The sequence below is a fragment of the Oryx dammah genome, unplaced genomic scaffold (genome assembly GCF_014754425.2).
Source record: "Oryx dammah isolate SB20612 unplaced genomic scaffold, SCBI_Odam_1.1 HiC_scaffold_9, whole genome shotgun sequence".
Taxonomy (NCBI): domain Eukaryota; kingdom Metazoa; phylum Chordata; class Mammalia; order Artiodactyla; family Bovidae; genus Oryx; species Oryx dammah.
This window is the reverse complement of record NW_024070193.1, coordinates 15,888,489-15,908,951: the sequence shown is the minus strand read 5'-3', so window position 1 is coordinate 15,908,951 and position 20,463 is coordinate 15,888,489. Positions and strand designations below refer to the sequence as shown.

At 42.5% G+C, this 20,463-nt stretch overlaps 1 protein-coding gene across 6 annotated transcripts in view; it reads left to right on the top strand.

The window, feature by feature from the left end:
* Nucleotides 1-5,666: 5,666 nt before the first annotated feature.
* ERC2 (ELKS/RAB6-interacting/CAST family member 2) overlaps nucleotides 5,667-20,463 on the top strand; it is a 900,269-nt gene continuing 885,472 nt past the window's right edge. For all 6 annotated transcript variants that reach the window (XM_040246394.1, XM_040246393.1, XM_040246396.1 and 3 more), the window contains exon 1: nucleotides 5,667-5,823. The gene's annotated coding sequence lies outside the window, so the exon portion shown is untranslated. The remainder of the gene's footprint in view (nucleotides 5,824-20,463) is intronic.

Below are 20,463 nucleotides of genomic sequence, written 5' to 3'. Positions count from 1 at the left end.
GACTTTCCACCTTGAAATTGTTCTTGAGAGATGGGCATGGTTTAAAAGTCCTTTTAATTTTACAGCTTTTAGCACAATTTAAAATGTGCTAATGAACTACCTTTAAATAGTCAAGTCAGGGGATACTGAAGGAAGAGGAGGCCTAAGGGATGGGTAGTAGCTCAGGGAAAATACCGTACAGAAACAGACACAGCCCAGGCTCAGGCCTCAGCATGGCCATCTGCCACATCTTTTCAGAAGCAGAATGAGGAATCCCCAATGCCTGTAATAATGCCTACTTAAGAGGTTTCTCCAAGGTTTGTTTTTTTGGGGGAATCTGGTCACTGGACCAGATTCTTCAGATTCTGATGAACTGGACTGAAGGGCTTTGTCTAAGCACTAGGGAGCTGGTTTTCCAATTCTGGGAGAACTTGGGGCTTCAAGGAAGAGAAACTTGCTCAGGCTACCTGAGACAGAAAAAAGAAGGTATATAACTATTGGAGGGACACAGGGGCCTCTCATGGAACCCAAGGACAGCAAAGGTGGCCAGACTTCATGAGTAGCCAGAATCACAGAAATGTAAAGTTCCTGGAAACCAAGGAACTAAATAAATGGATATAATTTTGAATTTAATCAACAGTGTGGTTTTTTTTTTTTTTTACAAACTCCTGAAAGACTTGCATGCCTTGAGATTACAGATATACAGAAAACTGTAAATGGGGAATTAATGTTTAATTATAAATATCTACAGAACACAGATTTATGGCTTTACATATTTACACACATTTCATTTCATTTGAAAAAACTGTAAGTTAGATCTTTCTTTTCATCTCACAATAATTCTTGAGAATGCTTGATAATTATGGACAAAGCCACAAGTGTATAAAATGGATTAGTCAAATAATTTTAAAAGCAAAGTTAAAGAAAACTTTAAAAAATTTCTACAGGGAAAAGGATACATATATTTTAATGGTGTTGGGTTTTGATATGTTTGTATGATGCTTAAGGCTACAAAACTCTTAAAAATATTTTTGGCAGAGAGAACTGGCTTAGATTGGCTTAGCTGAGCCAATAGATGGGCTTCCTAAGGGTCAGGTGATTATTTCGGACCCAATCAGTTGTACTGATAGAGGTGCTATTTGATCAGGTAATTGTGCCTTTTTTCTTTTGTGGCAGTCCAGTGATATTTCTCTTGAACTAAAATCTATCTTGCAAAGAGATATGTACACATTACCTCATGCCTAAGAAAGATAACTGTGAGTTGTTTAGGCATTTTGTTTCTCGGCTAACTAGATTCTTCGCATGGTGCATGACTGTTCTGGGTTACTTATAAACAGTTTCCCTTTTGCTTCAGGCTCAGATATGGCCCTGGGTAGAGCTAACAGAACTGGCTGGTGGGGTGGCTATGAAATCAGCAAAAGGAGAAATCAGAGCTGCTCCTCAGTTTGGACCTGAGCAACTAGTTAAATAGTGGTGTGGTTAATTTAATGGGCAGCTCTGAAAGAGAAGAGGCTCGGTATGTGGTAATAAAAATCCAGAGTCCAGTTTAGGACAAATCAAGTTTGGGATGCCAGTTAGATACCTATACTGGGGATATCAAGTAAACAGCTAGCAATCTAAGTCTTTCAGGCCTTTTAGGCATCTTGGTTTCTGTCTATATGGCTCCCTATTCTCCTTTCCACAGACCAGCTTTCCTTGGCATCATGGTTTTAGGTGCCATGGTTCTGAGTTGGACCACCATGGTCTGCCAGCTCACCATTCAGTACCAACTGGCTGACTTATTCTCATGGCACAGTTTCAAATACTGTGGAGACAGTCTGTGCCAACTCACCCAGAGGCCAATGTCCACCAGATTTGATCTCCTCTGGTTGGGTTCACAGAGCATGCAGACTGCTGCTTCAGACTGAGCACAAGAGAGGGCAGGAAAGTTAGATATGGAAAGCAAATTTGATGACATTTCCTTGGGAGGTCTTTTCTGAACCTCAAGGCAAAAAGTTGATCATCTTTCTTTTGTTGTTCGATTGCTAAGTTGTGTCCAACTCTTTGCGACTCCATGGACTACAGCATGCCAGGCTTCCCTGTCCTCCATTATCTCCCAGAGTTTGCTCAAGTTCATGTCCATTGATTCGGTGATGCCATTGAACCATCTTATCTTCTGCTTCCCTCTTCTCCTTTTACTTTCAATCTTTGCCAGCATCAGGGTCTTTCCAATGAGTCAGCTCTTTGCATCAGGTGGCCAAAGCACTGGAGCTTCAGCTTTAGCATCAGTCCTTCCAATGAATGTTCAGGCTTTATTTCCTTTAGGATTGGCTGATTTGATCTCCATGCAATCCAAGGGACTCTCAGGAGTCTTTTTCAGCACCACAGTTTGAACACACCAATTCTTCAGCACTCAGCCTTTTTTACGGTCCAGCTCTCACATCCATACATGACTATGGAAAAACCATAGTTTTGACTATGCAGACCTTTGTTGGCAAAGTGATGTCTCTGCTTTTTAATATGCTGTCTCGGTTTGCTACAGCTTTTCTTCCAAGAAGGAAGTATCTTCTAATTTCATGGCTGCGGTCACCATCTGCAGTGATTTTGGAGCCCAAGGAAAGAAAATCTGTCACTGCTTCTACTATCCCCCTTTCTGTTTGCCATGAAGTGATGGGACTGGATGTCACGATCTTAGTTTTCTGAATGTTGAGTTTTAAGCCAGCATTTTCACTCTTCCTTCCTTTATTTATGCTCCTACAATTCTCAGAACTTTGTCCCTTCTAAGTGATACTGTAATGGCCTGTTTTCTTGTCTGTCTACTTAACTACATTGTACAATCCTTGAAGGCAGGGGCTCTGAACCTGCAGGAACTAGTACAGACTAGATACTTAGTAACTGTTTATGGAGGGAATGAATGAATGAATATGTGAGAAAAAGTACCTGCACAAAGTGTGCTTCCTCTGACTTGCTGGAAGGGTTCACCATGATGGAGAAAAATGTAAAAAAAAAACAACAAAGCAAAGCAAAACAGAAAAAAAACCAACAAAGAAGCTGGAGCCTATGGCACCTCAAACCTGTTATGTACAGGTTTTATAAAACATAACACTTTTTACACTTTTCTGTCCTTAGCCCTCAAGGACTACTTGTAAGCATTTTGAACACCAGATGTGTTTATATACATATTTAAACATCAAGTTAGAGAATGTTGGTTCTATTTTTTTTATAATATAAATTTATTTGTTTTAATGGAGGCTAACTACTTTACAATATTGCAGTGGTTTTGCCATACATTGACATGAATCTGCCACAGGTGTACACGTGTTCCCAATCTTGAACCCCCCACCCACTTCCCTCCCCATCACATCCCTCTGGGTCATCCCAGTGCACCAGCCCTGAGCATTCTGTATCATGCATTGAACCTGGACTGGCAATTTGTGAGAATGTTGGTTCTAGAAGGGATCTTAAGATCCTTTGGTTCAGCTTTTTAAAAATTTTCAGGTAAGAAAGCTAAGTCTCAAAAGGATAAAGGTGACTTTTAAGATCCATAAAGCTTCCAGTCCTTGTTCTATATAAAGTTGCTTTCTCCTTAGAGCAATTATTCATTACTTTTTCAAGGACCCAATGTGAAAGAAATTTGCTGAGAACCATAGATCTCTCTGGGAAACAAACTCTCCCCATGAAGTCCAAGGATTCCTGTTTAGAATCCAAGGATCAAAGGAAAAGAGATAGGGTGCCCAAGAGTAGTGAACCTTAGGCATAAATTTAAATACATTCTTAGCTGGACATGTTATCCAACTTTTCTAGAAGATAGCAACATTTTCCAGAGTTTTTGTGAGAGTAGTTGAGAAGACATAAGTGCTGCACATAAAAGGTACTCTATAAAATGTTGGTCACATTTTGAAAGACATGGGATTATAGGTCTACTCAAAGGACTCCTGGAAAGGCTTTATATATTCATCTATAAAGCAAACCTTTTCACTTGAGGGTATCACGAATGTACATGGGAAACTAAACACAACAGGTGTAACTTGCTTTTGTCCACAGAGCATGCAGGTCAATAGAGTGAGTGCTGATTTTTTTGGTGACTGACAGAAGAGGATGTGGGCAAAGAGACCTCAGGGACCATGAGTCTGTGAAAAACCTTTAAATACCAGTTGTAAAAGGAAAGTTTGGGCTTTCCAGATGGCACAGTGATTAAAAAAAAAAAAATCTACCTGTTAATGCAGGAGATGAGATATGGGTTTGATTCTGGGGTTGGGAAGATCCCCTGCAGAAGGAAATGGCAACCCACTCCAGTATGCTTGCCTGGGAAATCCCATGGAGGGAGGAGCCTTGAGGGTTACAGTCCCTGGCCTCGCAAAGAGTTGGGTAAGACTGAAGGGCATGCACCTACACACACAAAGAAAGGCTTAAGGACTAGGGCACTTGGGCTGAGACAGGAAGGCATGCTCCTGTTTCACAGGCAAAGTCCTTCATTTAATATTTGAATTCTGAGAGGAAGAAAAAAGAAGTCATCCCTGGTCTTGGATGATTCCATACCTCTGCTCATCCAGACATCCCATGTCTGGATTTGCTTCATTTGTCTGAACGTCCAGAAGACTCACTGCAATAGGAAGGAAACCACTGCTTTAGTCCTGCAAATTGACTACTCAGTGAAAGAGCCCAAATCTGGAGATTTCCATGACCTTTGGACTCCCTGAATAGACAATGGTAGCAGTTGAGGCTCTAGACTTGTTGGGTGGGAGCTTTTTCCAATGCAAACCCTGTCCCACTCCCCATGCACATTATATTGAGGTGTATTTACAAGTGTTTATTTGGAGAAGGAAATGGCAACCCACTCCAATGTTCTTGCCTGGAGAATCCCAGGGACGGGGGAGCCTTGTGGGCTGCCGTCTATGGGGTCGCACAGAGTCGGGCACGACTGAAGTGACTTAGCAGCAGCATGAATGTGTATGAACTGACACCACCGTCCTACCTTAAATAGGATAATGCACACACTTTGCCGGGTGCAGACGAGGCACTCAGTGAATGATGGCAGCTATGATGATGATGATGATGATGATGGAATTTTTTCCTCGCTCCATTCATCTTCCTTTCTCTTCTTTCCTTGAAGGAACAAGTAAATGCCTGGTGAAATCCCCTCAGACTCCCAAAGAAAATTAAGCTAATGGGAGGGCGCCAGGGTAAGGAAACCTCGACTCCCACTCTAAAGCTTAACTTGAAAGATAGTTGCATCCCCTCCACCAAGTGTCATCCCTGTCCGTGTCGCTGAAGCCACCTATTTCTCCGGAGTACCTGGCAGCTTTTGGAGGTGGGTACCCGGCAAGGAGCGTCGGGAACCTGAGATGGAGACGAGAAGCTCAGAGACGGTGGCCTCCCGGGAAGAGGCGCTGGAAAACCCCCAGCGCCCGCACCCAGCCCGGGCTGGGCGCTCTCTGCTGCCCCCCGCGGAGGTGCCCGCGTCCCAGCCCCGGCCCCCCTAGCGGCTCCTCGGGAATGCTGGGAATGTGAGTCAGGGCCGCGGAGAGCGAGCGAGCGAGCGAGAGAGCGCGCGGAGCGGCGGGGCTGGGGGCGCGGCGGAGCGCAGGTCTGGCTGCGCCCGCGCGAGCGCGCGTCTCCGGACTGCGGCGGGTGCCGCCCCCTCGGCCGTCGGCCCCGCCCGGCCCGGCGCCCGGCCTCGGCCCTGCGAGCGGCGCCCTTCCTCCTTCGCTGGCTCCTTCCCTCCCCGCCCCGCTCCTCCTTCTCCTCCCGCTCCTGCACGCTCGGGCTCCGGCGCCGGCTCCGGCTCCTCCCGGCCGCCCGGGGCCAGGAGACGTGAGGTTGTAAAAATCCATGTGGGACGGCCCCGGGGCGAGCATCAGAAAGGTGAGACGTCGGGGCCGGGGCCGCTGGGCGCCCGGCTCCCTCGGGGTGGCCGTTCCGGGGCATCCCTCGTGCCGGGTCCCCCTCACTCGTGGGGAGCTGCAATGCGTTATCGGGGGTAGCCGAGGGGTGAACCACCCGCCTCTACTTGGGCTTGCTGGGGCGGGGGAAAGGATGGGGCGGCCTAAGGGCTGATTTGTCTTGATGTAGAAACCCCCGGATTGGAACAAGTGCACGGCTTCCTCCGGCGCGCGGGCGCTGCTCGCTCGACCCGGCGGCCCGGGCCACCTCCCGCAGTCCCTCCCCAGCAGCCACCCAGACTGCTCTCGCCTTTCTTCTTTTCTGCTCCCCCTCTTTCGCCTGGCTTTCCCCCCTTTTGCCTTGAAGGGTGGGGGTGTTCGCCGGGGCAAGGGTCTCGGGAAATCCCCAGGCAGAACAAAGTAGTGGAAGGTGGAGCCCTAGCCCAGGGGGTGGGGACCTGGCTGCTTCGGTGGGCTCCGAGGGGAGCGTGTTTAAAAAAAAAAAAAAATCCGTGTCAGGGAAAATGAAGCCGGATTTATTGGCGAGGAGTAGCGGGTGGTGGTCCATGAAAACGAATACGATGTGAAATTAAACTGAACGACCTGCTTTCTCTCCCCCTTCCCATCTCCGAATTATACAAGAGAAGGGATACTTATAGGGTTGTACCTATTCATTTTATTTTTAAATTATTGTCCGAGCCTTTGAAAGATCATCTTAGGACAGTGAAGATTAAGGGCTGCTTTGGTGCGGGATAATAAAACAGCTCTCGTAAACTCGGATCGGCCTTGCCTTTTAAATTTTGTACTTAAGGGTCTCTTTTCTCCTTGCCTTAGAGGGATGGTCCCTTCTGTTACGAGCAGATCGATTTTAGGCGGCTACCTGCCTTTGCTGGATGAAAGGCAATTTACTCCCGGACCGGTGAATTGTCAGCTCCCTCTGTGATTGACAGCCACACCTGCCACTTATGTGGGCAGAACGGGGACCGCTGGAACCTCAAGAGCCAATCAATGCTTGAGAGAGGAGGGCAGTTCCCACTTGTCATGGTTAGTTTCCTGGTTGGCTTTTTAAATCAGTGGTGTTACTTAACCATTGGTTTACACCAGGTGTGAGGTTCCAGCTGTGAGAGGCAGACAAGCGGGAAGAAAACTCTTCAAAAATGGGCTCAGAAGCAAGAATGCTTCACTTGTATTTGTCACCCCCGTTTTAGTTGTAGTAGTTGGGGATGCTCAGGCCATTCGCTTAGAAATGAAAATGAAATGAATCTGTATAAAGGATGAAATGGGAGAGTGTGTTGGGGATTAGAATTGTCAACCGATTTCTCTAGAATTTCAGGCTGCTTTATAAGAGATACCATTTACTCTTGAGCTATCTGGAAAAGGGTGTGGCACTTTGTCTCCTATGGTCAATCTTGTCCTTGTAAAGTCACATTGTTTCTCAGTATACAGTACTTAGCTCTTTGCTCTGTTGGGGGGATTTATAAAGATATTTTCCTAGCAGGCAAACATGCTTTATTTGAATTACCATGAATAGAAGGGATTCTTTACGTTTTTGACGGTGTAACTCAACTTCTGGAAGTGAAACCTGCCTTCTTCACTTCCAATTTGGATGTCAGTTTGGAGGTGGCAGTGGGGTCAAGCCAGATGCTTTCTGGAGGGTAGACGAGTTTGCCTTTAAGGTGAATTTGCTTCTAAGATGAGCCATCTTGTTGGTTTGCGTCTCTGCTTTAATTAAAGCCTTCACAGTTTGGGAGGGTGGTGTGTGAATCGTGATGGAAGCATGGCTTTCACCAGCAAGATTTTTGAGGGTGGATGGATTGTGGGTAGAAAACCAGATCCTTCTCAACTCTCTATTAGTGAACGGCTAATTTTTCAATACTCTTCTCCCTTAATTCAGTGGAAAAGTTACCAATTGATCCTGAGAGCTGTCACCTTACCGAAGACGTACCTGAATGTGAATATAAAGCTCTGCATTGAACATATCATGAACAGATTGTGGGCTAGAGTACACTGATTAGAATAGTCCTCATGTAGGAGCCAGGTTTGTCAATTATCATCATCATTATTATCGCATATGCAAGCACTTTAGGGGTACTTTATATGTATTTTCTTTATTAAATCCTGCAGAGCCCCTGTGAGGTGTATGTGTGTATGTTAGTCACTCAGTTGTGTCTGACTCTTTGTGACCCCATGTACTGTAGTCTGCCAGGCTTCTCTCTCCATGGGATTCTCCAGGTAAGAATACTGGAGTGGGTTGCCATTTCCTTCTGCAGGGGATCTTCCTGCACTGTGGACAGATTCTTTACAGTCTGAGCCACCAAGGAAGCCCTTATGAGGTAGGTAGGGCTATTATTATCCCCAAATTATAGATAAGGAAACAAAACTAAATTAAGTATATTGCTACAGTTTAGTGTGAGAGTAAGAACTTGAGCCCATGTTACTCTGATCCAGACCCCGTGACCTTGGGCATGGCTTTGAATTCAAATTCTGGTTGTGCAGTCTGCATGGGTTCAGTCTGCAGTATGTACTCTTCCAGCTTACATAGGGCTTATTCTGTTAAGAGTCCACTGTGATATTAATGGTCTTTGCACTGTGCTCTTTGCCTCACCACTTTGAAGGCTCTTTCCTCCACCATCAAGCAAATTAGGTAACTTTGTGTGTTGTATATTTCCAGTATGTCAACTCTGGCCCAAAGGAAATTTGGTTCCAAACTTAATGATGACTTCAAAGAAAGTAAAAGAATATGCACACTTTCATCTTCCTTGATACCTTAAGGTTCCAGCTGGAGTTGTGAGTAGGTCTTAGTTGAATATATACTCTTTTCATTCAACTGACTTTATTTTTTCTTCTCTAAAGGATAGGAATTTTATTTTCTTTTCCACTTGCAAAGGGATTCTTTTTCATTAGTGATTAAATATAGTTATATTTAAAATTATCCTATTACAACAATATGGCTCTCTTGCTTTTTTATGTAACAAAAGCCACAGACTTTAGCCTTTCAGTGTCTTCTTCCCACTGATGAAACTCAATGGTCATGGTTTGCCAAAATAGGTATCCTGAAAAGTGAGTTTAGATGAATGGTATTGGAGTCTACAAATTCACCTCAACAGATAGTCTTTGATTTTGGTAGTGTTGACTTTGTACAATTAACATTTTTTTAAATTTTACTAGGACTTCCTTTAATAACCCCTTTTCATCAGCTAATAGCTTAACACGTTGGCTGTCATATGGGAGATCTACCTGCCAGCCAACACTTGAATTTTAGCAATGGTCATATTATTCCTTGATACTTTATTGTGATTTTCCTTGTTTTAGAAAGATAGTAGAACAAAAGGAAAACAGAAGCATTGATATTAATGATAAGGTAGGTCTCATAAATTTAAAATAGTTGATCCAAAGATAGAAATCATTAGGTGTACCAAAGACAGAGAGGTTTCAATCACTTCTTTTTTATGAGAAAAAAGGGAGCAAAATGAATGATTATGTAAGAAATGTGAAATTATATCAAATGGTAAAAGAAAAATTAGTCACCTTTTGTTGTGTAACAAAACTCCTGGACTTACAGCAACAGGTATTTATTCTCACCCTCATGCGTCTGTCGGCTGACTGTTATTTTTGGCTGATCAAGGTTGGGCTCCCGTGATGGCTTTGCTGTAGGTTGTAGCTTGGATCCTGGGCTGTTCCACCTATGTTCTGGGGCCCAGGCTGAAGGGATAGCAGCTATGTGGGCCATGCTCTTCTCATGGCAGATCAGTGTATTCAAGAGCCAAGTCAAACTGTACAAGCTAATGTCATTTCTGTTAATGATATTTTTGGATATACCAAGTTAGATGGTGAAGCCCAACATCCATGGTTAAAAGTAGACTCTGCCCCTCGTTGGGGAAAGAATATTTAATGAACTATAATCTGAACTCCTACAATGTGTAAAAAGAAATTTTTTTTTTAATTTTTAGAATTTTGTAATTTTTTCTTCTTGTTCTTTGAGAATGCAGTCTTCCCGTCACTCCTACCTCTATTTTTATGACATATAAACATAGTATTTTGCATTTCAGTAATATGCCATGTTTGATTCTAGAGGATTGACTGTGAAAGCAGGTATGAATATATACATGAGTATATATATGAATTACTTAAATGATCCAGGCACCTACTGTGTTTGAGGGACTGTGCTCAGTGGAGTGAGGAGCTCAGGAGTTATTGTCTGATATGAGTCCTGTTACCATAGAACTTATTAGGAGTAGGTGTCAGGAAACACTTTGTAGATGAAATGGCATTTTCCTGCTTCCTTGAAGCAGTGATAGTGTTAGATATAGAACAGGGGATATAGTGGAAGTGTAAGGTGCACAGCTGGACATAATGAGTTATTCCATTTGGCTAGAGGGGTGAATAATAAGGTGATAATAACAATAATAATTATAATAATAGTAATTATAGCCTAGCTTTTATTGAGCAGTTAATTATGTGCTAGGAACTCTCCACTCTGCTTAGCACTTTATGTGAAATATATCATTTAATATTTGGATATATTGGTAAATATATCATTTCATATTGGGGTAGACCTACTTTCTGATTGCCTATCTAGTATTCATTCTCTCCTTTCTCACTAAAGGAACTCCAGATTTGTTTGAGATGGGAATATGTCTGGCCACGAAACTCAGGTCTTAATAATGATGCTTTGACCCCTTTTTGCTTCTTGCTGTGGGGAAAATGGGTACAGTGCCTTGAGGAGCAGCAGCCAACTTCATTAAGAAAGATAAGTTGTTGTTGTTCACTCCTGTCTGACTGTTTGCAACTCCATGGACTACAGCACACGTGGCTCCTCTTTGCTCCAGTATCTCCCACACTTTGCTCACATTCATGTCCACTGAATCAGTGAAGCTGTCTAATTCTCTCATCCTCTGCCACCCCCTTCTCCTTTTACTTTCAGCCTTTCCCAGCATCAGGGTCTTTTCCAATGAGTCGTCTCTTCACATCAAGTGACCAAAGTATTGCAGCTTCAGCGTCAGCATCAGTCCTTCCAATGAATATTCAGGATTTATTTCCTTGAGGATTGACTGGTTTGATCTTACAAGTCTTCTTTCGCACCACAGTTTGAAAGCATCAATTCTTCCATGCTCAGCCTTCTTTAGGGTCCAACTCTCACATTTATACATGACTGCTAGAAAACCCATAGGTTTGCCTGTACAGACCTTTGTCGGCAAAGTGATGTCTCTGCTTTTTAATATGCTGTCTAGGTTTGTCATAGCTTTCTTTCCATGGAACAAGCATCTTTTAATTTCATGGCTCCAGTCGCTGCTCACAGTGATTTTGGAGCCCGGGAAAATAAAATCTGTCACTGCTTCCACTTTTTCCCCTTCTACTTGCCATGAAGTGATGGGACCAGATGCCATGATCTTAGTTTTTTGAATGTTGAGTTTTAAACCAGCTTTTTCACTCTCTTTTTTCACCCTCATCAAGAGACTCTTAGTTCCTCTTCACTTTCTGCCATTGGAGTGGTATCATCTACAGAGCTGAGATTGTTGATATTTCTCCCAGCAATCTTGATTCCAGCTTGTGATTCATCCAGCCTGGTGTTTCGAGTGATGTACTCTGTATAGAAGTTAAATAAGCAGGTGACAGTATACAGCCATGTCATACTCTTTTCCCAATTTTGGACCAGTCAGTTTTTTTCATTTTTGGATCTGACTTCTGCTTCTTGACTTGTGTGCAGGTACCTCAAGAGACGGGTAGCATATATTAAACATGACAAAGCTGGAACCTGGAAGGCTGTTGGTTTTGATGACATTATTGAGCCATAGTACAAGCCTAGACTGCCTTCCCCTGTTAAATCAATACCTCTTATTACTTAAAACAAATAACCTCCTTAGTTGTAAGCCACGATTTGTTACTTGTAGTCAAACATAATCGTCACTGATAACATATAACTTCTCAAGAGCCTCTGCAAATAGATGCTATCATACCTATTTCAAGGGTGAGAATATGAAAATCAGATTAAGGCATTTGCACAAGATCTAGGATTCATTACTGAGTCATTTTGACTTTTAGGGTCATCATACTGCCTTTGGCTGGGCAGGTAAGTACCACAGAAGAGACACTGTTGGAAAAGTAGTTTGGAGTAAAATTGAGGGAGGAAGCTGGATTCCAGGCTGAAAAGTTTGAGTTTTATTACAGGGTGAAAGAATATAGCTGGCCCTCAATATATAGAGATTCTGAGTCTGGAGGGTTGACTGTAAGGGACTTGAACATCCTTGGATTTTGGTATCCACGGGCATTCTAGGAGCCAATCTCCTGCAGATACTGAGGGGCTGCTGTATAAGATGACTTGGCAAAGACAGAGACTGGAGTTTGGAGGACCAGTGAGACTTTGATGTCACCCAGTGCTTTAGTGTGAATGAAACTGGAGGAAAAGCTCAACACAAAGGTGAGTTGGGAATGTGAGAAGAGACTGGAACTGACTGAACACAAATCGTAGTCGGCTATTAACATGTGATCTTCTGAGAACAAAACTAAAGTCTTCTGAAGGTTAATATTAATTTCTACTAATAGTTTCACCTTTGCCAGGAAGTAGGGAATGAGTAACGTAGAGAACTGTTAATGGGATGTGAATCATTATTTAGTGCAATAGATGGGGACTTCTACTTGTCTGTACCATTTATTGAACCCTTGATGACCTTGTATGACATGATTTTGATCTGGGTCTGGCTCTACTGCACCAGTTAAAGGTAGCAGAGATGAAGGATAAGGCCAGAGAGTGGTGCAACAGCACAACGAATTCTGTCAGTGGACTTTTTTCCACATCTGCTAAACATTTTGGTGCTTTCTTAGAGGTGGGGTAGGGTCAATTTAACTTCCTGGGCCTCCTTTCTCCCTGTTTCTCTACTTATTTTAATCTATAAAATAAAGGATTTGGTTTACATTAGTGGTTTTCAAATGTTTTTCAGCTGTAGGAACTTTTGTTTCCTGAATAAAAAGTTGTCTGGACCTTCAGTTTAATATAGAAAAAAGCAGGGTTGCTCTGAAAATTCAGAGCCTGGGTTTATGTAGTCTGGAATGTCTTTATATTGAGGCTGCTGCTCTGAAATGTTCCTTACATGTTCTCCCAGGTCCAGGATTATGTGAATCTTAGAGTTGTCCAGATGTTTTACTGGAGCATCCTCTTTAACAAATCACTTTGTTATTCCACAGCTTGCTGTGTTTTAGTATCATCCTGGGTAGAGATTGGTGGTGGACAGGGAGGCCTGGCATGCTGCGGTTCATGGGATCGCAAAGAGTCGGACACGACTGAGCGACTGAACTGAACTGAACTGAGGGTAGAGATTTTAGTGTTCACCATGGCTACTTTTTCTCTAGGTATATGTTGAAAGTGACTTGTGTCACCTCTGTTTCTAGAACACTTCATTTCCAGTGTGAGACCGTCCAATATTCTCTTCTGCTGTGATGATCATGGAAACACCTGTTGAGATGGAGCCTCCATGTGCCATAGTCCCTAAGTTACTAAATGAACGAATCTTCCAGTCAATTGGCGTTGGACATATGATGTGACTATATGTTATAGTGAAATAAACCTTTGTTGTTTTAAGCTATTGAGATTTTGTGATTGTTTATGCAGCATTTTAAGGAACTTATCTTTACTAATAGATCATCTTTTAGCAATCTTTAGCATCTTTAGTTTATCTGCTAAACTTTATTTAACTTGCTTTTGAAGGGTCTTCTGGATCAACCTGAGGCCTGGCCAGCTTGTCCTTACTTTGTGCTTAGGAAAATAGAAGGCAGCATGTACATTTACTGTCTGTGTAGGTTTCTGTACTCATAGGTTTTACGATTTGGAATGTTGTTGTTTAGTCGCTAAGTTGTGTTCGACTCTTTTGTGACCCCATGGAGAAGCCCGCCAGGCTTTTCTGTCCATGGGATTTCCCAGGCAAGAATACCGCAGTGGATTGCCATTTCCTTCTCCGGGGGATCGTCCCAACCCAGGTATCGAACTTGTGTCTCCTGCATTGTAGGTAAATTCTTTACCCCTGAGCCACCAGGGAAGCCCCGTGAATTGGAATACTTAACTATGTTTGCTCTCATGTTAAAAAAAAAAAGTTCAAATAAATACTGTATAGCACACTTACTTTAAAAAGAAAGTGTTTAATTTATGCCCTATTGCTTTTTAAGGTAATAGAACCTCAGTGGCTTGGGGAAGAATGATTATTTGCAGTTACCATAGTAATGGCTACTGTGGATTGAGGGCTTATTCATTGATTTGTGAAATATTTATTGAGTATCTACTATGTGATAGGTACTGAAGGAATATGGATGAACCATAGATAGTTCCTCACTTGGAGCTTACCCTGTAGTTGGGGGTTGTGAATAACTTTTCTCTATTCTGTGAAGGGTACCAGTTATAAGCATTTACTATGTGGTAGGTGCTTTATATTCCTCATCTCATAGTGCCTATAATAGCAGATATATTATCACCATTTTATAGGTGAGGAAACTGAGACTCAAAGAATTTCATAACCTATGAAGGCAAGAGTTTTTGCCTTTTGCTCAGAAGGCAAAGTGCTCATTTGCACTTTAACCCCCAGTGCTTAGAAGAATCTTTGACACATTGTGGTTGCTAAATAAGTATTTGTTGATTAAATAAATGATCAGAGGAACTTGCTTAAAGTTCATGCCGTGGGAAAGCCAGAACTTGAACCCACATCTGCCTGACTCTCAGGCTGTTGCGTTATCACTGGGTGTAGTAGGAGAGTGTTTTCACATGGTAACAACAGAAGCAACCACTGAGCCCCACCAATGTCAAGGAAAAGGCACCAGCAACAGCCAGATTGTCTCTTGTTTATGGCTGGGGCCAAATTCTCTGCATGAATCGCTACTCACTGTGTCTCAGCTGGGGAAGTTCAAGGCCACTCTCTCACTGACTTAATTGCTGATATAATTGGTCACCCCTCTCTTGGGCCAGTTCAACTTCTGCTCTAGCTGGATTTCCTTAGCACCTGACTGGCCCTGTTTCCCAGGACTGTGCCTCAAGTTCTGCTTTTAACATCTTGCACATCCCTTCTCCACTTTCATTTTTCGGAAGTGTGCTTTGAAGTTCCAGGAAATCTCTAGTTGCTGGCACCTAGTGGGCACTCAACAAAATTAAAAGAGAGAGAGAGAGAAGAAAAGTAAGGCAGCCAGCACTTTTAGGAAGGAATTAAATGATGACTTTTTCCTGGAAGTTAATGGTGAGATTGCACCTCCAGCAGATGGGGAGGATGTGTTGGGTTGCTGGGTATACTGGGGTAGGTACACCTGTCAATGGAAGTCCAGTGGCAACGTTGATAGATACCTTATACCAACAGCTTTCTCTGGGGTAGGTACACCTATAGATGGAAGGTCAGTGACAATGTTCTTTGATGTCGTATACCAGCTTTCTCTGGGCTAAGTAGGCCTATAGATGAAAGGCCAGTGGCAATGTTTATAGATGCCTTATACCAGCAGTTTTACTTTGCTGTGTTTTCTTCAAATTCTATATTTTGCTCTCTTACTTCTCTTGTATATGTGCAGTGTGTGCACGCACATCTATGTGTATGCATGGGAGTCTAATAACATTCCATCTTTCTTCCTGCCTTACAGCTTTCCATCCCTAAAGGTAGTTGTCATTCTGTGATTTCAGAATATGAATGAATCACAGGCAGCAAAGTGCCTTCCCCTGTAAGTGTATTAAGAGCACACTATTAATTCAAGGCAACTTCTTAGTGGTTCAGAAGACAAGAGCTTGAATGGGAATTGAGCAGTGTGTTCTTTAAGAATACACTCAGATCTTTCTGCAAACTGTGAGAGGCTTTCCCTTAAAACAGTATGGCTAATTATAGCAAGAAAGGGCAGGGTTTTATGTAAGGAATTATACCAACTTGTGCTCAATAGTTACTGTTCTATGTAGCAGATTTCTCGAAAACAAGGTGAGAGTGAAGGATGGGCAGTACATCCTCTGTGGTCCCAGGGTGATTGAAAGTAGGGCCCCAAGGTGATTTGGAGTCTGGGGGCTGCTCTGAGGGTGGAGAATAACACTCTGAAGGTGGAAGGCTGAGTGGTTTGGTAAGATGTGAGATTGGTCTGATCTCTAGTTATACTCTTGGTCAACCTGGTATAGATGCCAAACTCCTACCATGATGGCTTTCTTGTTCCTGTTTTAAGGCATATTAGCCATTCTGCCTTTCTGCCAGCTGGCTCCAAGCTAACTGCCATCCCTGGAGAAGCAAGGCTCTGGTTCAAAGGGCAGGATCCTAGTGGAGCAGTGTTGTTGATCCTTTTCCACGTTTAGCTCTCAGGAGAGGGCTTTAGATGTGTTTTCTTTCCTCCTGGTGATTGTTTTTTGTTCATTTTGGGTAAAATTCCAAATTCCCTCTATGCTCTCTCCCACCCCATTTTGGTTCTCTACCCATCTTGTGCGGAGAAGGCAATGGCACCCCACTCCAGTACTCTTGCCTGGAAAATCCCATGGATGGAGGAGCCTGGTGGGCTGCAGTCCATGGGGTTGCTAGGAGTTGGACACGACTGAGCAACTTCACTTTCATTTTTCACTTTCATGCATTGGAGAAGGCAATGGCACCCACTCCAGTGCTCTTGCCTGGAGAATCCCATGGATGGAGGAGCCTGGTGGGCTGCAGTCCATGGGGTCGCTAGGAGTTGGACACGACTGAGCGACTTTACTTTCATTTTTCACTTTCATGCATTTGAGAAGGAAATGGCAACCCACTCCAGTGTTCTTACCTGGAGAATCCCAGGGATTGGGGAGTCTGGTGGGCTTCCGTCTACGGGGTCGCACAGAGTCGGACACGACTGAAGCGACTTAGCAGCAGCAGCAGCAGCAGCAGTCATCTTGTGTCTGAAACTTCTCCATGGGGGGATGCAGGAAGTTGGGTAGCAAATGGGGTGAAAGCTTGGCCTTCTTAGAAGCTCACTGAAATAAACCCTGTTAGATGTTAGGTGAATACAAAAGCGCCTGAGTTTCAGTAACTGCGGTTCATCAGGCTCACAAGCATGGAGCAGTTAGTAGGGGTGCGTAAGGAAAATTCTTTCCATTCTTGTTAAGCCCAAGAAAGAACTATCTTCATACACAGACTTTGAATACGTTGACAGGGCATCCTTAAAATCAGCAATGTGAATAGTTACTTAGAATAACTTCAGAGCAGATTCTTTTGGATATAGAGATGTGAGCCCTGACCTGTGAGTCAAGAGACCTAAATTCTATTCCTGGCTTTAACACTAGCTTTCTACTTATTTTTCTGTTTCTTGATATATATCAAAATCATCTGGCCCTTCTCCAGGTCTAAAATGATTTTTTTTACAGCAGATTTTTATGCAAAGGATCAACTAAGTAACTGTGATTTTATTAATGATTTTATCCTGGAAAACAAAACTGGCCAGTATGCTTTCATGATGGACTTTATTAACAAAGAGTTAAGCCATTATATTATATATTCACTCTATATGTGTGTGCTTGCTTCACGCCAGCTCTCTGTTGGCACAGGGGATACAGCTGTACAGAGCAGGTGATTTTGAGGGGCTCAGGGTTGGGGCTGAGCCTTTAGTGGAGCACTAAGCAAGTAAGCAGGCTACTGGAGTGGGAGCTCTTATGGGGGAATACCCAGGCTGTCTTCCTCCAGGAGAACTGAGGAAATTCATGGATGAATGATGGAGGGAGACGTCTAGAAGAAGGTTAACACCTAAGGTGAGATAGAACAGTAAGTGGAATTAGCTGGTGTGGACTTGGGGTTTGATGGTACAATAACAGAGGGAAGAGTCCAGATCCAAAGATGAACAAGAGAATGGAAGTTTGGGGGCTTGGGGATATTAAAGTAGACCTGTGGAGCTGGAAATTAGCTTGGCTTGGGGTGGCGGCAGGTGAGAGAGGCCAGGAAGAGTAGCAGGCATTAAGACTCTGTGACCTACTAAAGGCGATAAAGTTCAAGCTTAACCATCAAAGGGTTTCAGTAGGGGACTGACACAGTCAGAGATGCTGAATTCTCTTTATTCTTCTTCCATTCCACTTTTGTGGCAATAACTACCTGCTTCTGGTGTTGGTGGGAGTATGGAATTTGATACTGGGTATTAGCAGGATGACCTGGAAAACAATGGAAAGATTATGAATATGGTCTTGGGAATCCTAGCAGTGTCCAACCTGATTTCATTGACCAAACACACTTTCTGCAGGTGAAGATGCTCCTGATAAAAGATCCATAGTGGGATGTTGTTTTTGAGCATCTCTGTGGATGTTGGGTGGGACCAGGTTCTTTTCAGTGAGTTTTGAGCAGAGCACAGAGTATAGATCTTGTTTTAAAATGTTTGCAGTTAATGAGTGCAATTAAACAGACTTTGTTAGACCAATCGAAGGAAATAGTTGAAGTAATTCATAGTGTATGGCTTCTGAAAGTGGTGTGAGAAAGCTCATGCGTGAAAATGGTTTAATTATTCTGTGAGATGTACAAGACTGAGAGTTATGTGCTGAAATTGTTTTCAGTGTGCCATATATCTCAGCAGCCTGTGACTTTACTTCTGTATGATTTTTGTACTCTAGATGGTAGCATAATAAACAGCCTTTCATACATTAATCTTCACTTCTGTGCTTCAGCTTGTATAAATCGACATTTGAGCTGCTATATCATGGCCTTACCTGCTGAAAAATAGTTTTATAGAGTTGACCAAAAGTTTGTTCAGGTAAAAACCCTTGGTCAACCCAATATTTCAACAACATCACCATGTTTGTATAGCAGAGTTTTTGTAATCATTTGAGTGTTTCTCTAATCTTCTCATGATTTTATAAAAGTACGTGGAAATAGAAAAACAGACAGTAATAAGGTGAGAAATATGAGCCTCATAAACATAATGTAATTGAGGCAAAGATAGACACTATTAAAAATGCCCAATACAGATGGTGTATACTCAGTCAGATGCTGTGGACTTAAGGTGACCAACACTATATAGTTGTGAGGGATAGGAAAGAAGATGCAGGCTATGGACATAGGGAATTTTGGGAAAAAGCTTTGTGGATAAAGATAAAGATCAAGATATAACTTGGGATTTTGTCACTTACTGGTTTTGGAGAACAGAGCTTCCCTTTTTAACATAACCGTTGTCAACTTTTGTTTGTTCAGCTTTAAAAATATACATATATATTAAGAAAGGTATTTTCTGCAAAAGTAATAGATAGAAATTGAACTCACTGGTCTTTATGTAGAAAAGTCCACCAGCGTCGGTAGTGTATTCCTTTGGTTTGCTTAGTGGCATTGTTGGTCATAGCGCTTAACAAAATTCAGTGTATTTTGGCAAACCAGAAAAGATAAACCAAAGAAAATACAATGCACCTAGCAAAGGATGTACCTCAATGGATTTTCATGATTCCATGGTTTCCTTTGGTACACTGTGGAACAGAAAAAGACTAAATACATTTTAGTCCTCATCATATGCCTTAGTGATGCCAAGATGGTATATTTGTAGCCAAAGAGAAAGATGGGTAAGAATTAAGGTTTGTGTACAATTAAACACACAGCCCTCTGATTCCCCTGGTCAGGAGGGTATGGCGGTGATCTGTCTGCCTTGGAAATGCTGATTGATATTTGGGAGCTTGTTTAATTTCCCTTGTGGGCTCTGCCCACTTCTAAGCAAAGAATTGTGTTGGGTGCAAAATTCTATTTCCTTTTCATGTTTCTTGTGGTTAAATGATGAATGTGAAATCATGGGAGGTGTTAATCAGATAGAATATGGGAAAGAATAACTCTTGGATTTCTAGTCTCTACCTGAAACTGAGAGAGACGGTTTATCAAAATGGCAGATAACTATTGGGCCAGAAGTTCAAAAACCCATCTTGAGTACCTTCTGTGTGTCAGACATTGTGCTAATCAAGAATTATCTCTTTTAATCTTGGCAGTACCTCCATAATCCAAGTATTATTTCTCAAAATGAGTAAATTAACACTTAGAGAAGTTAAGAAACTTGCCTATGTGTCTTAGTTTAGCTTCTCCCAGAAAGAGAGAAGCTTTCTAGAATACTTATCTTGGTATTCTAGTACAAGTAATTGGGACACACAGGGAATACCAGTAGGTGAACATGGATATAAGATAGGGAGGAGAAGGCAGCCGATGGCTGGGATGTTATTCAGCAAGTTACTACAGTGATGACTGGACTTTAATCTTACGAGGAAACTCTGAAGAGTAGTGTAAAACACTTGCCTCCATATGATCTCATGTGAGGGTTGAGGAAACAGGGGTGTATAACCACCAACTTCTGTCAGTTGTTTTTTCTTTTAGAGAATTTATTTTTATTATTTTTATTTTTTATTGTGGTAAAATACACATAATGTTTATCATTTAAACCATCTTTAAGGGTCCAGTTCTGTCATATTCAGTACATTCACAGTGTTGTGTAATTATAACCACTCTCTAGCTCCAGAATTTTTTTACCATCGCAAACTGAAACTCTGTGCCCATTAAACAATGACTCTCCATTGCCTCCTGCCCCCAGCCCTTGGCAACCACTATTCTACTGTCTGCCTGTATGAATTTGACTATTCTAGTTACCTTCTATAAGTGGAATCATGCAATATTTGTCTTTTTGTGTCTGGCTTACATCTCTTAGCATAATGTTTTCAAGACTC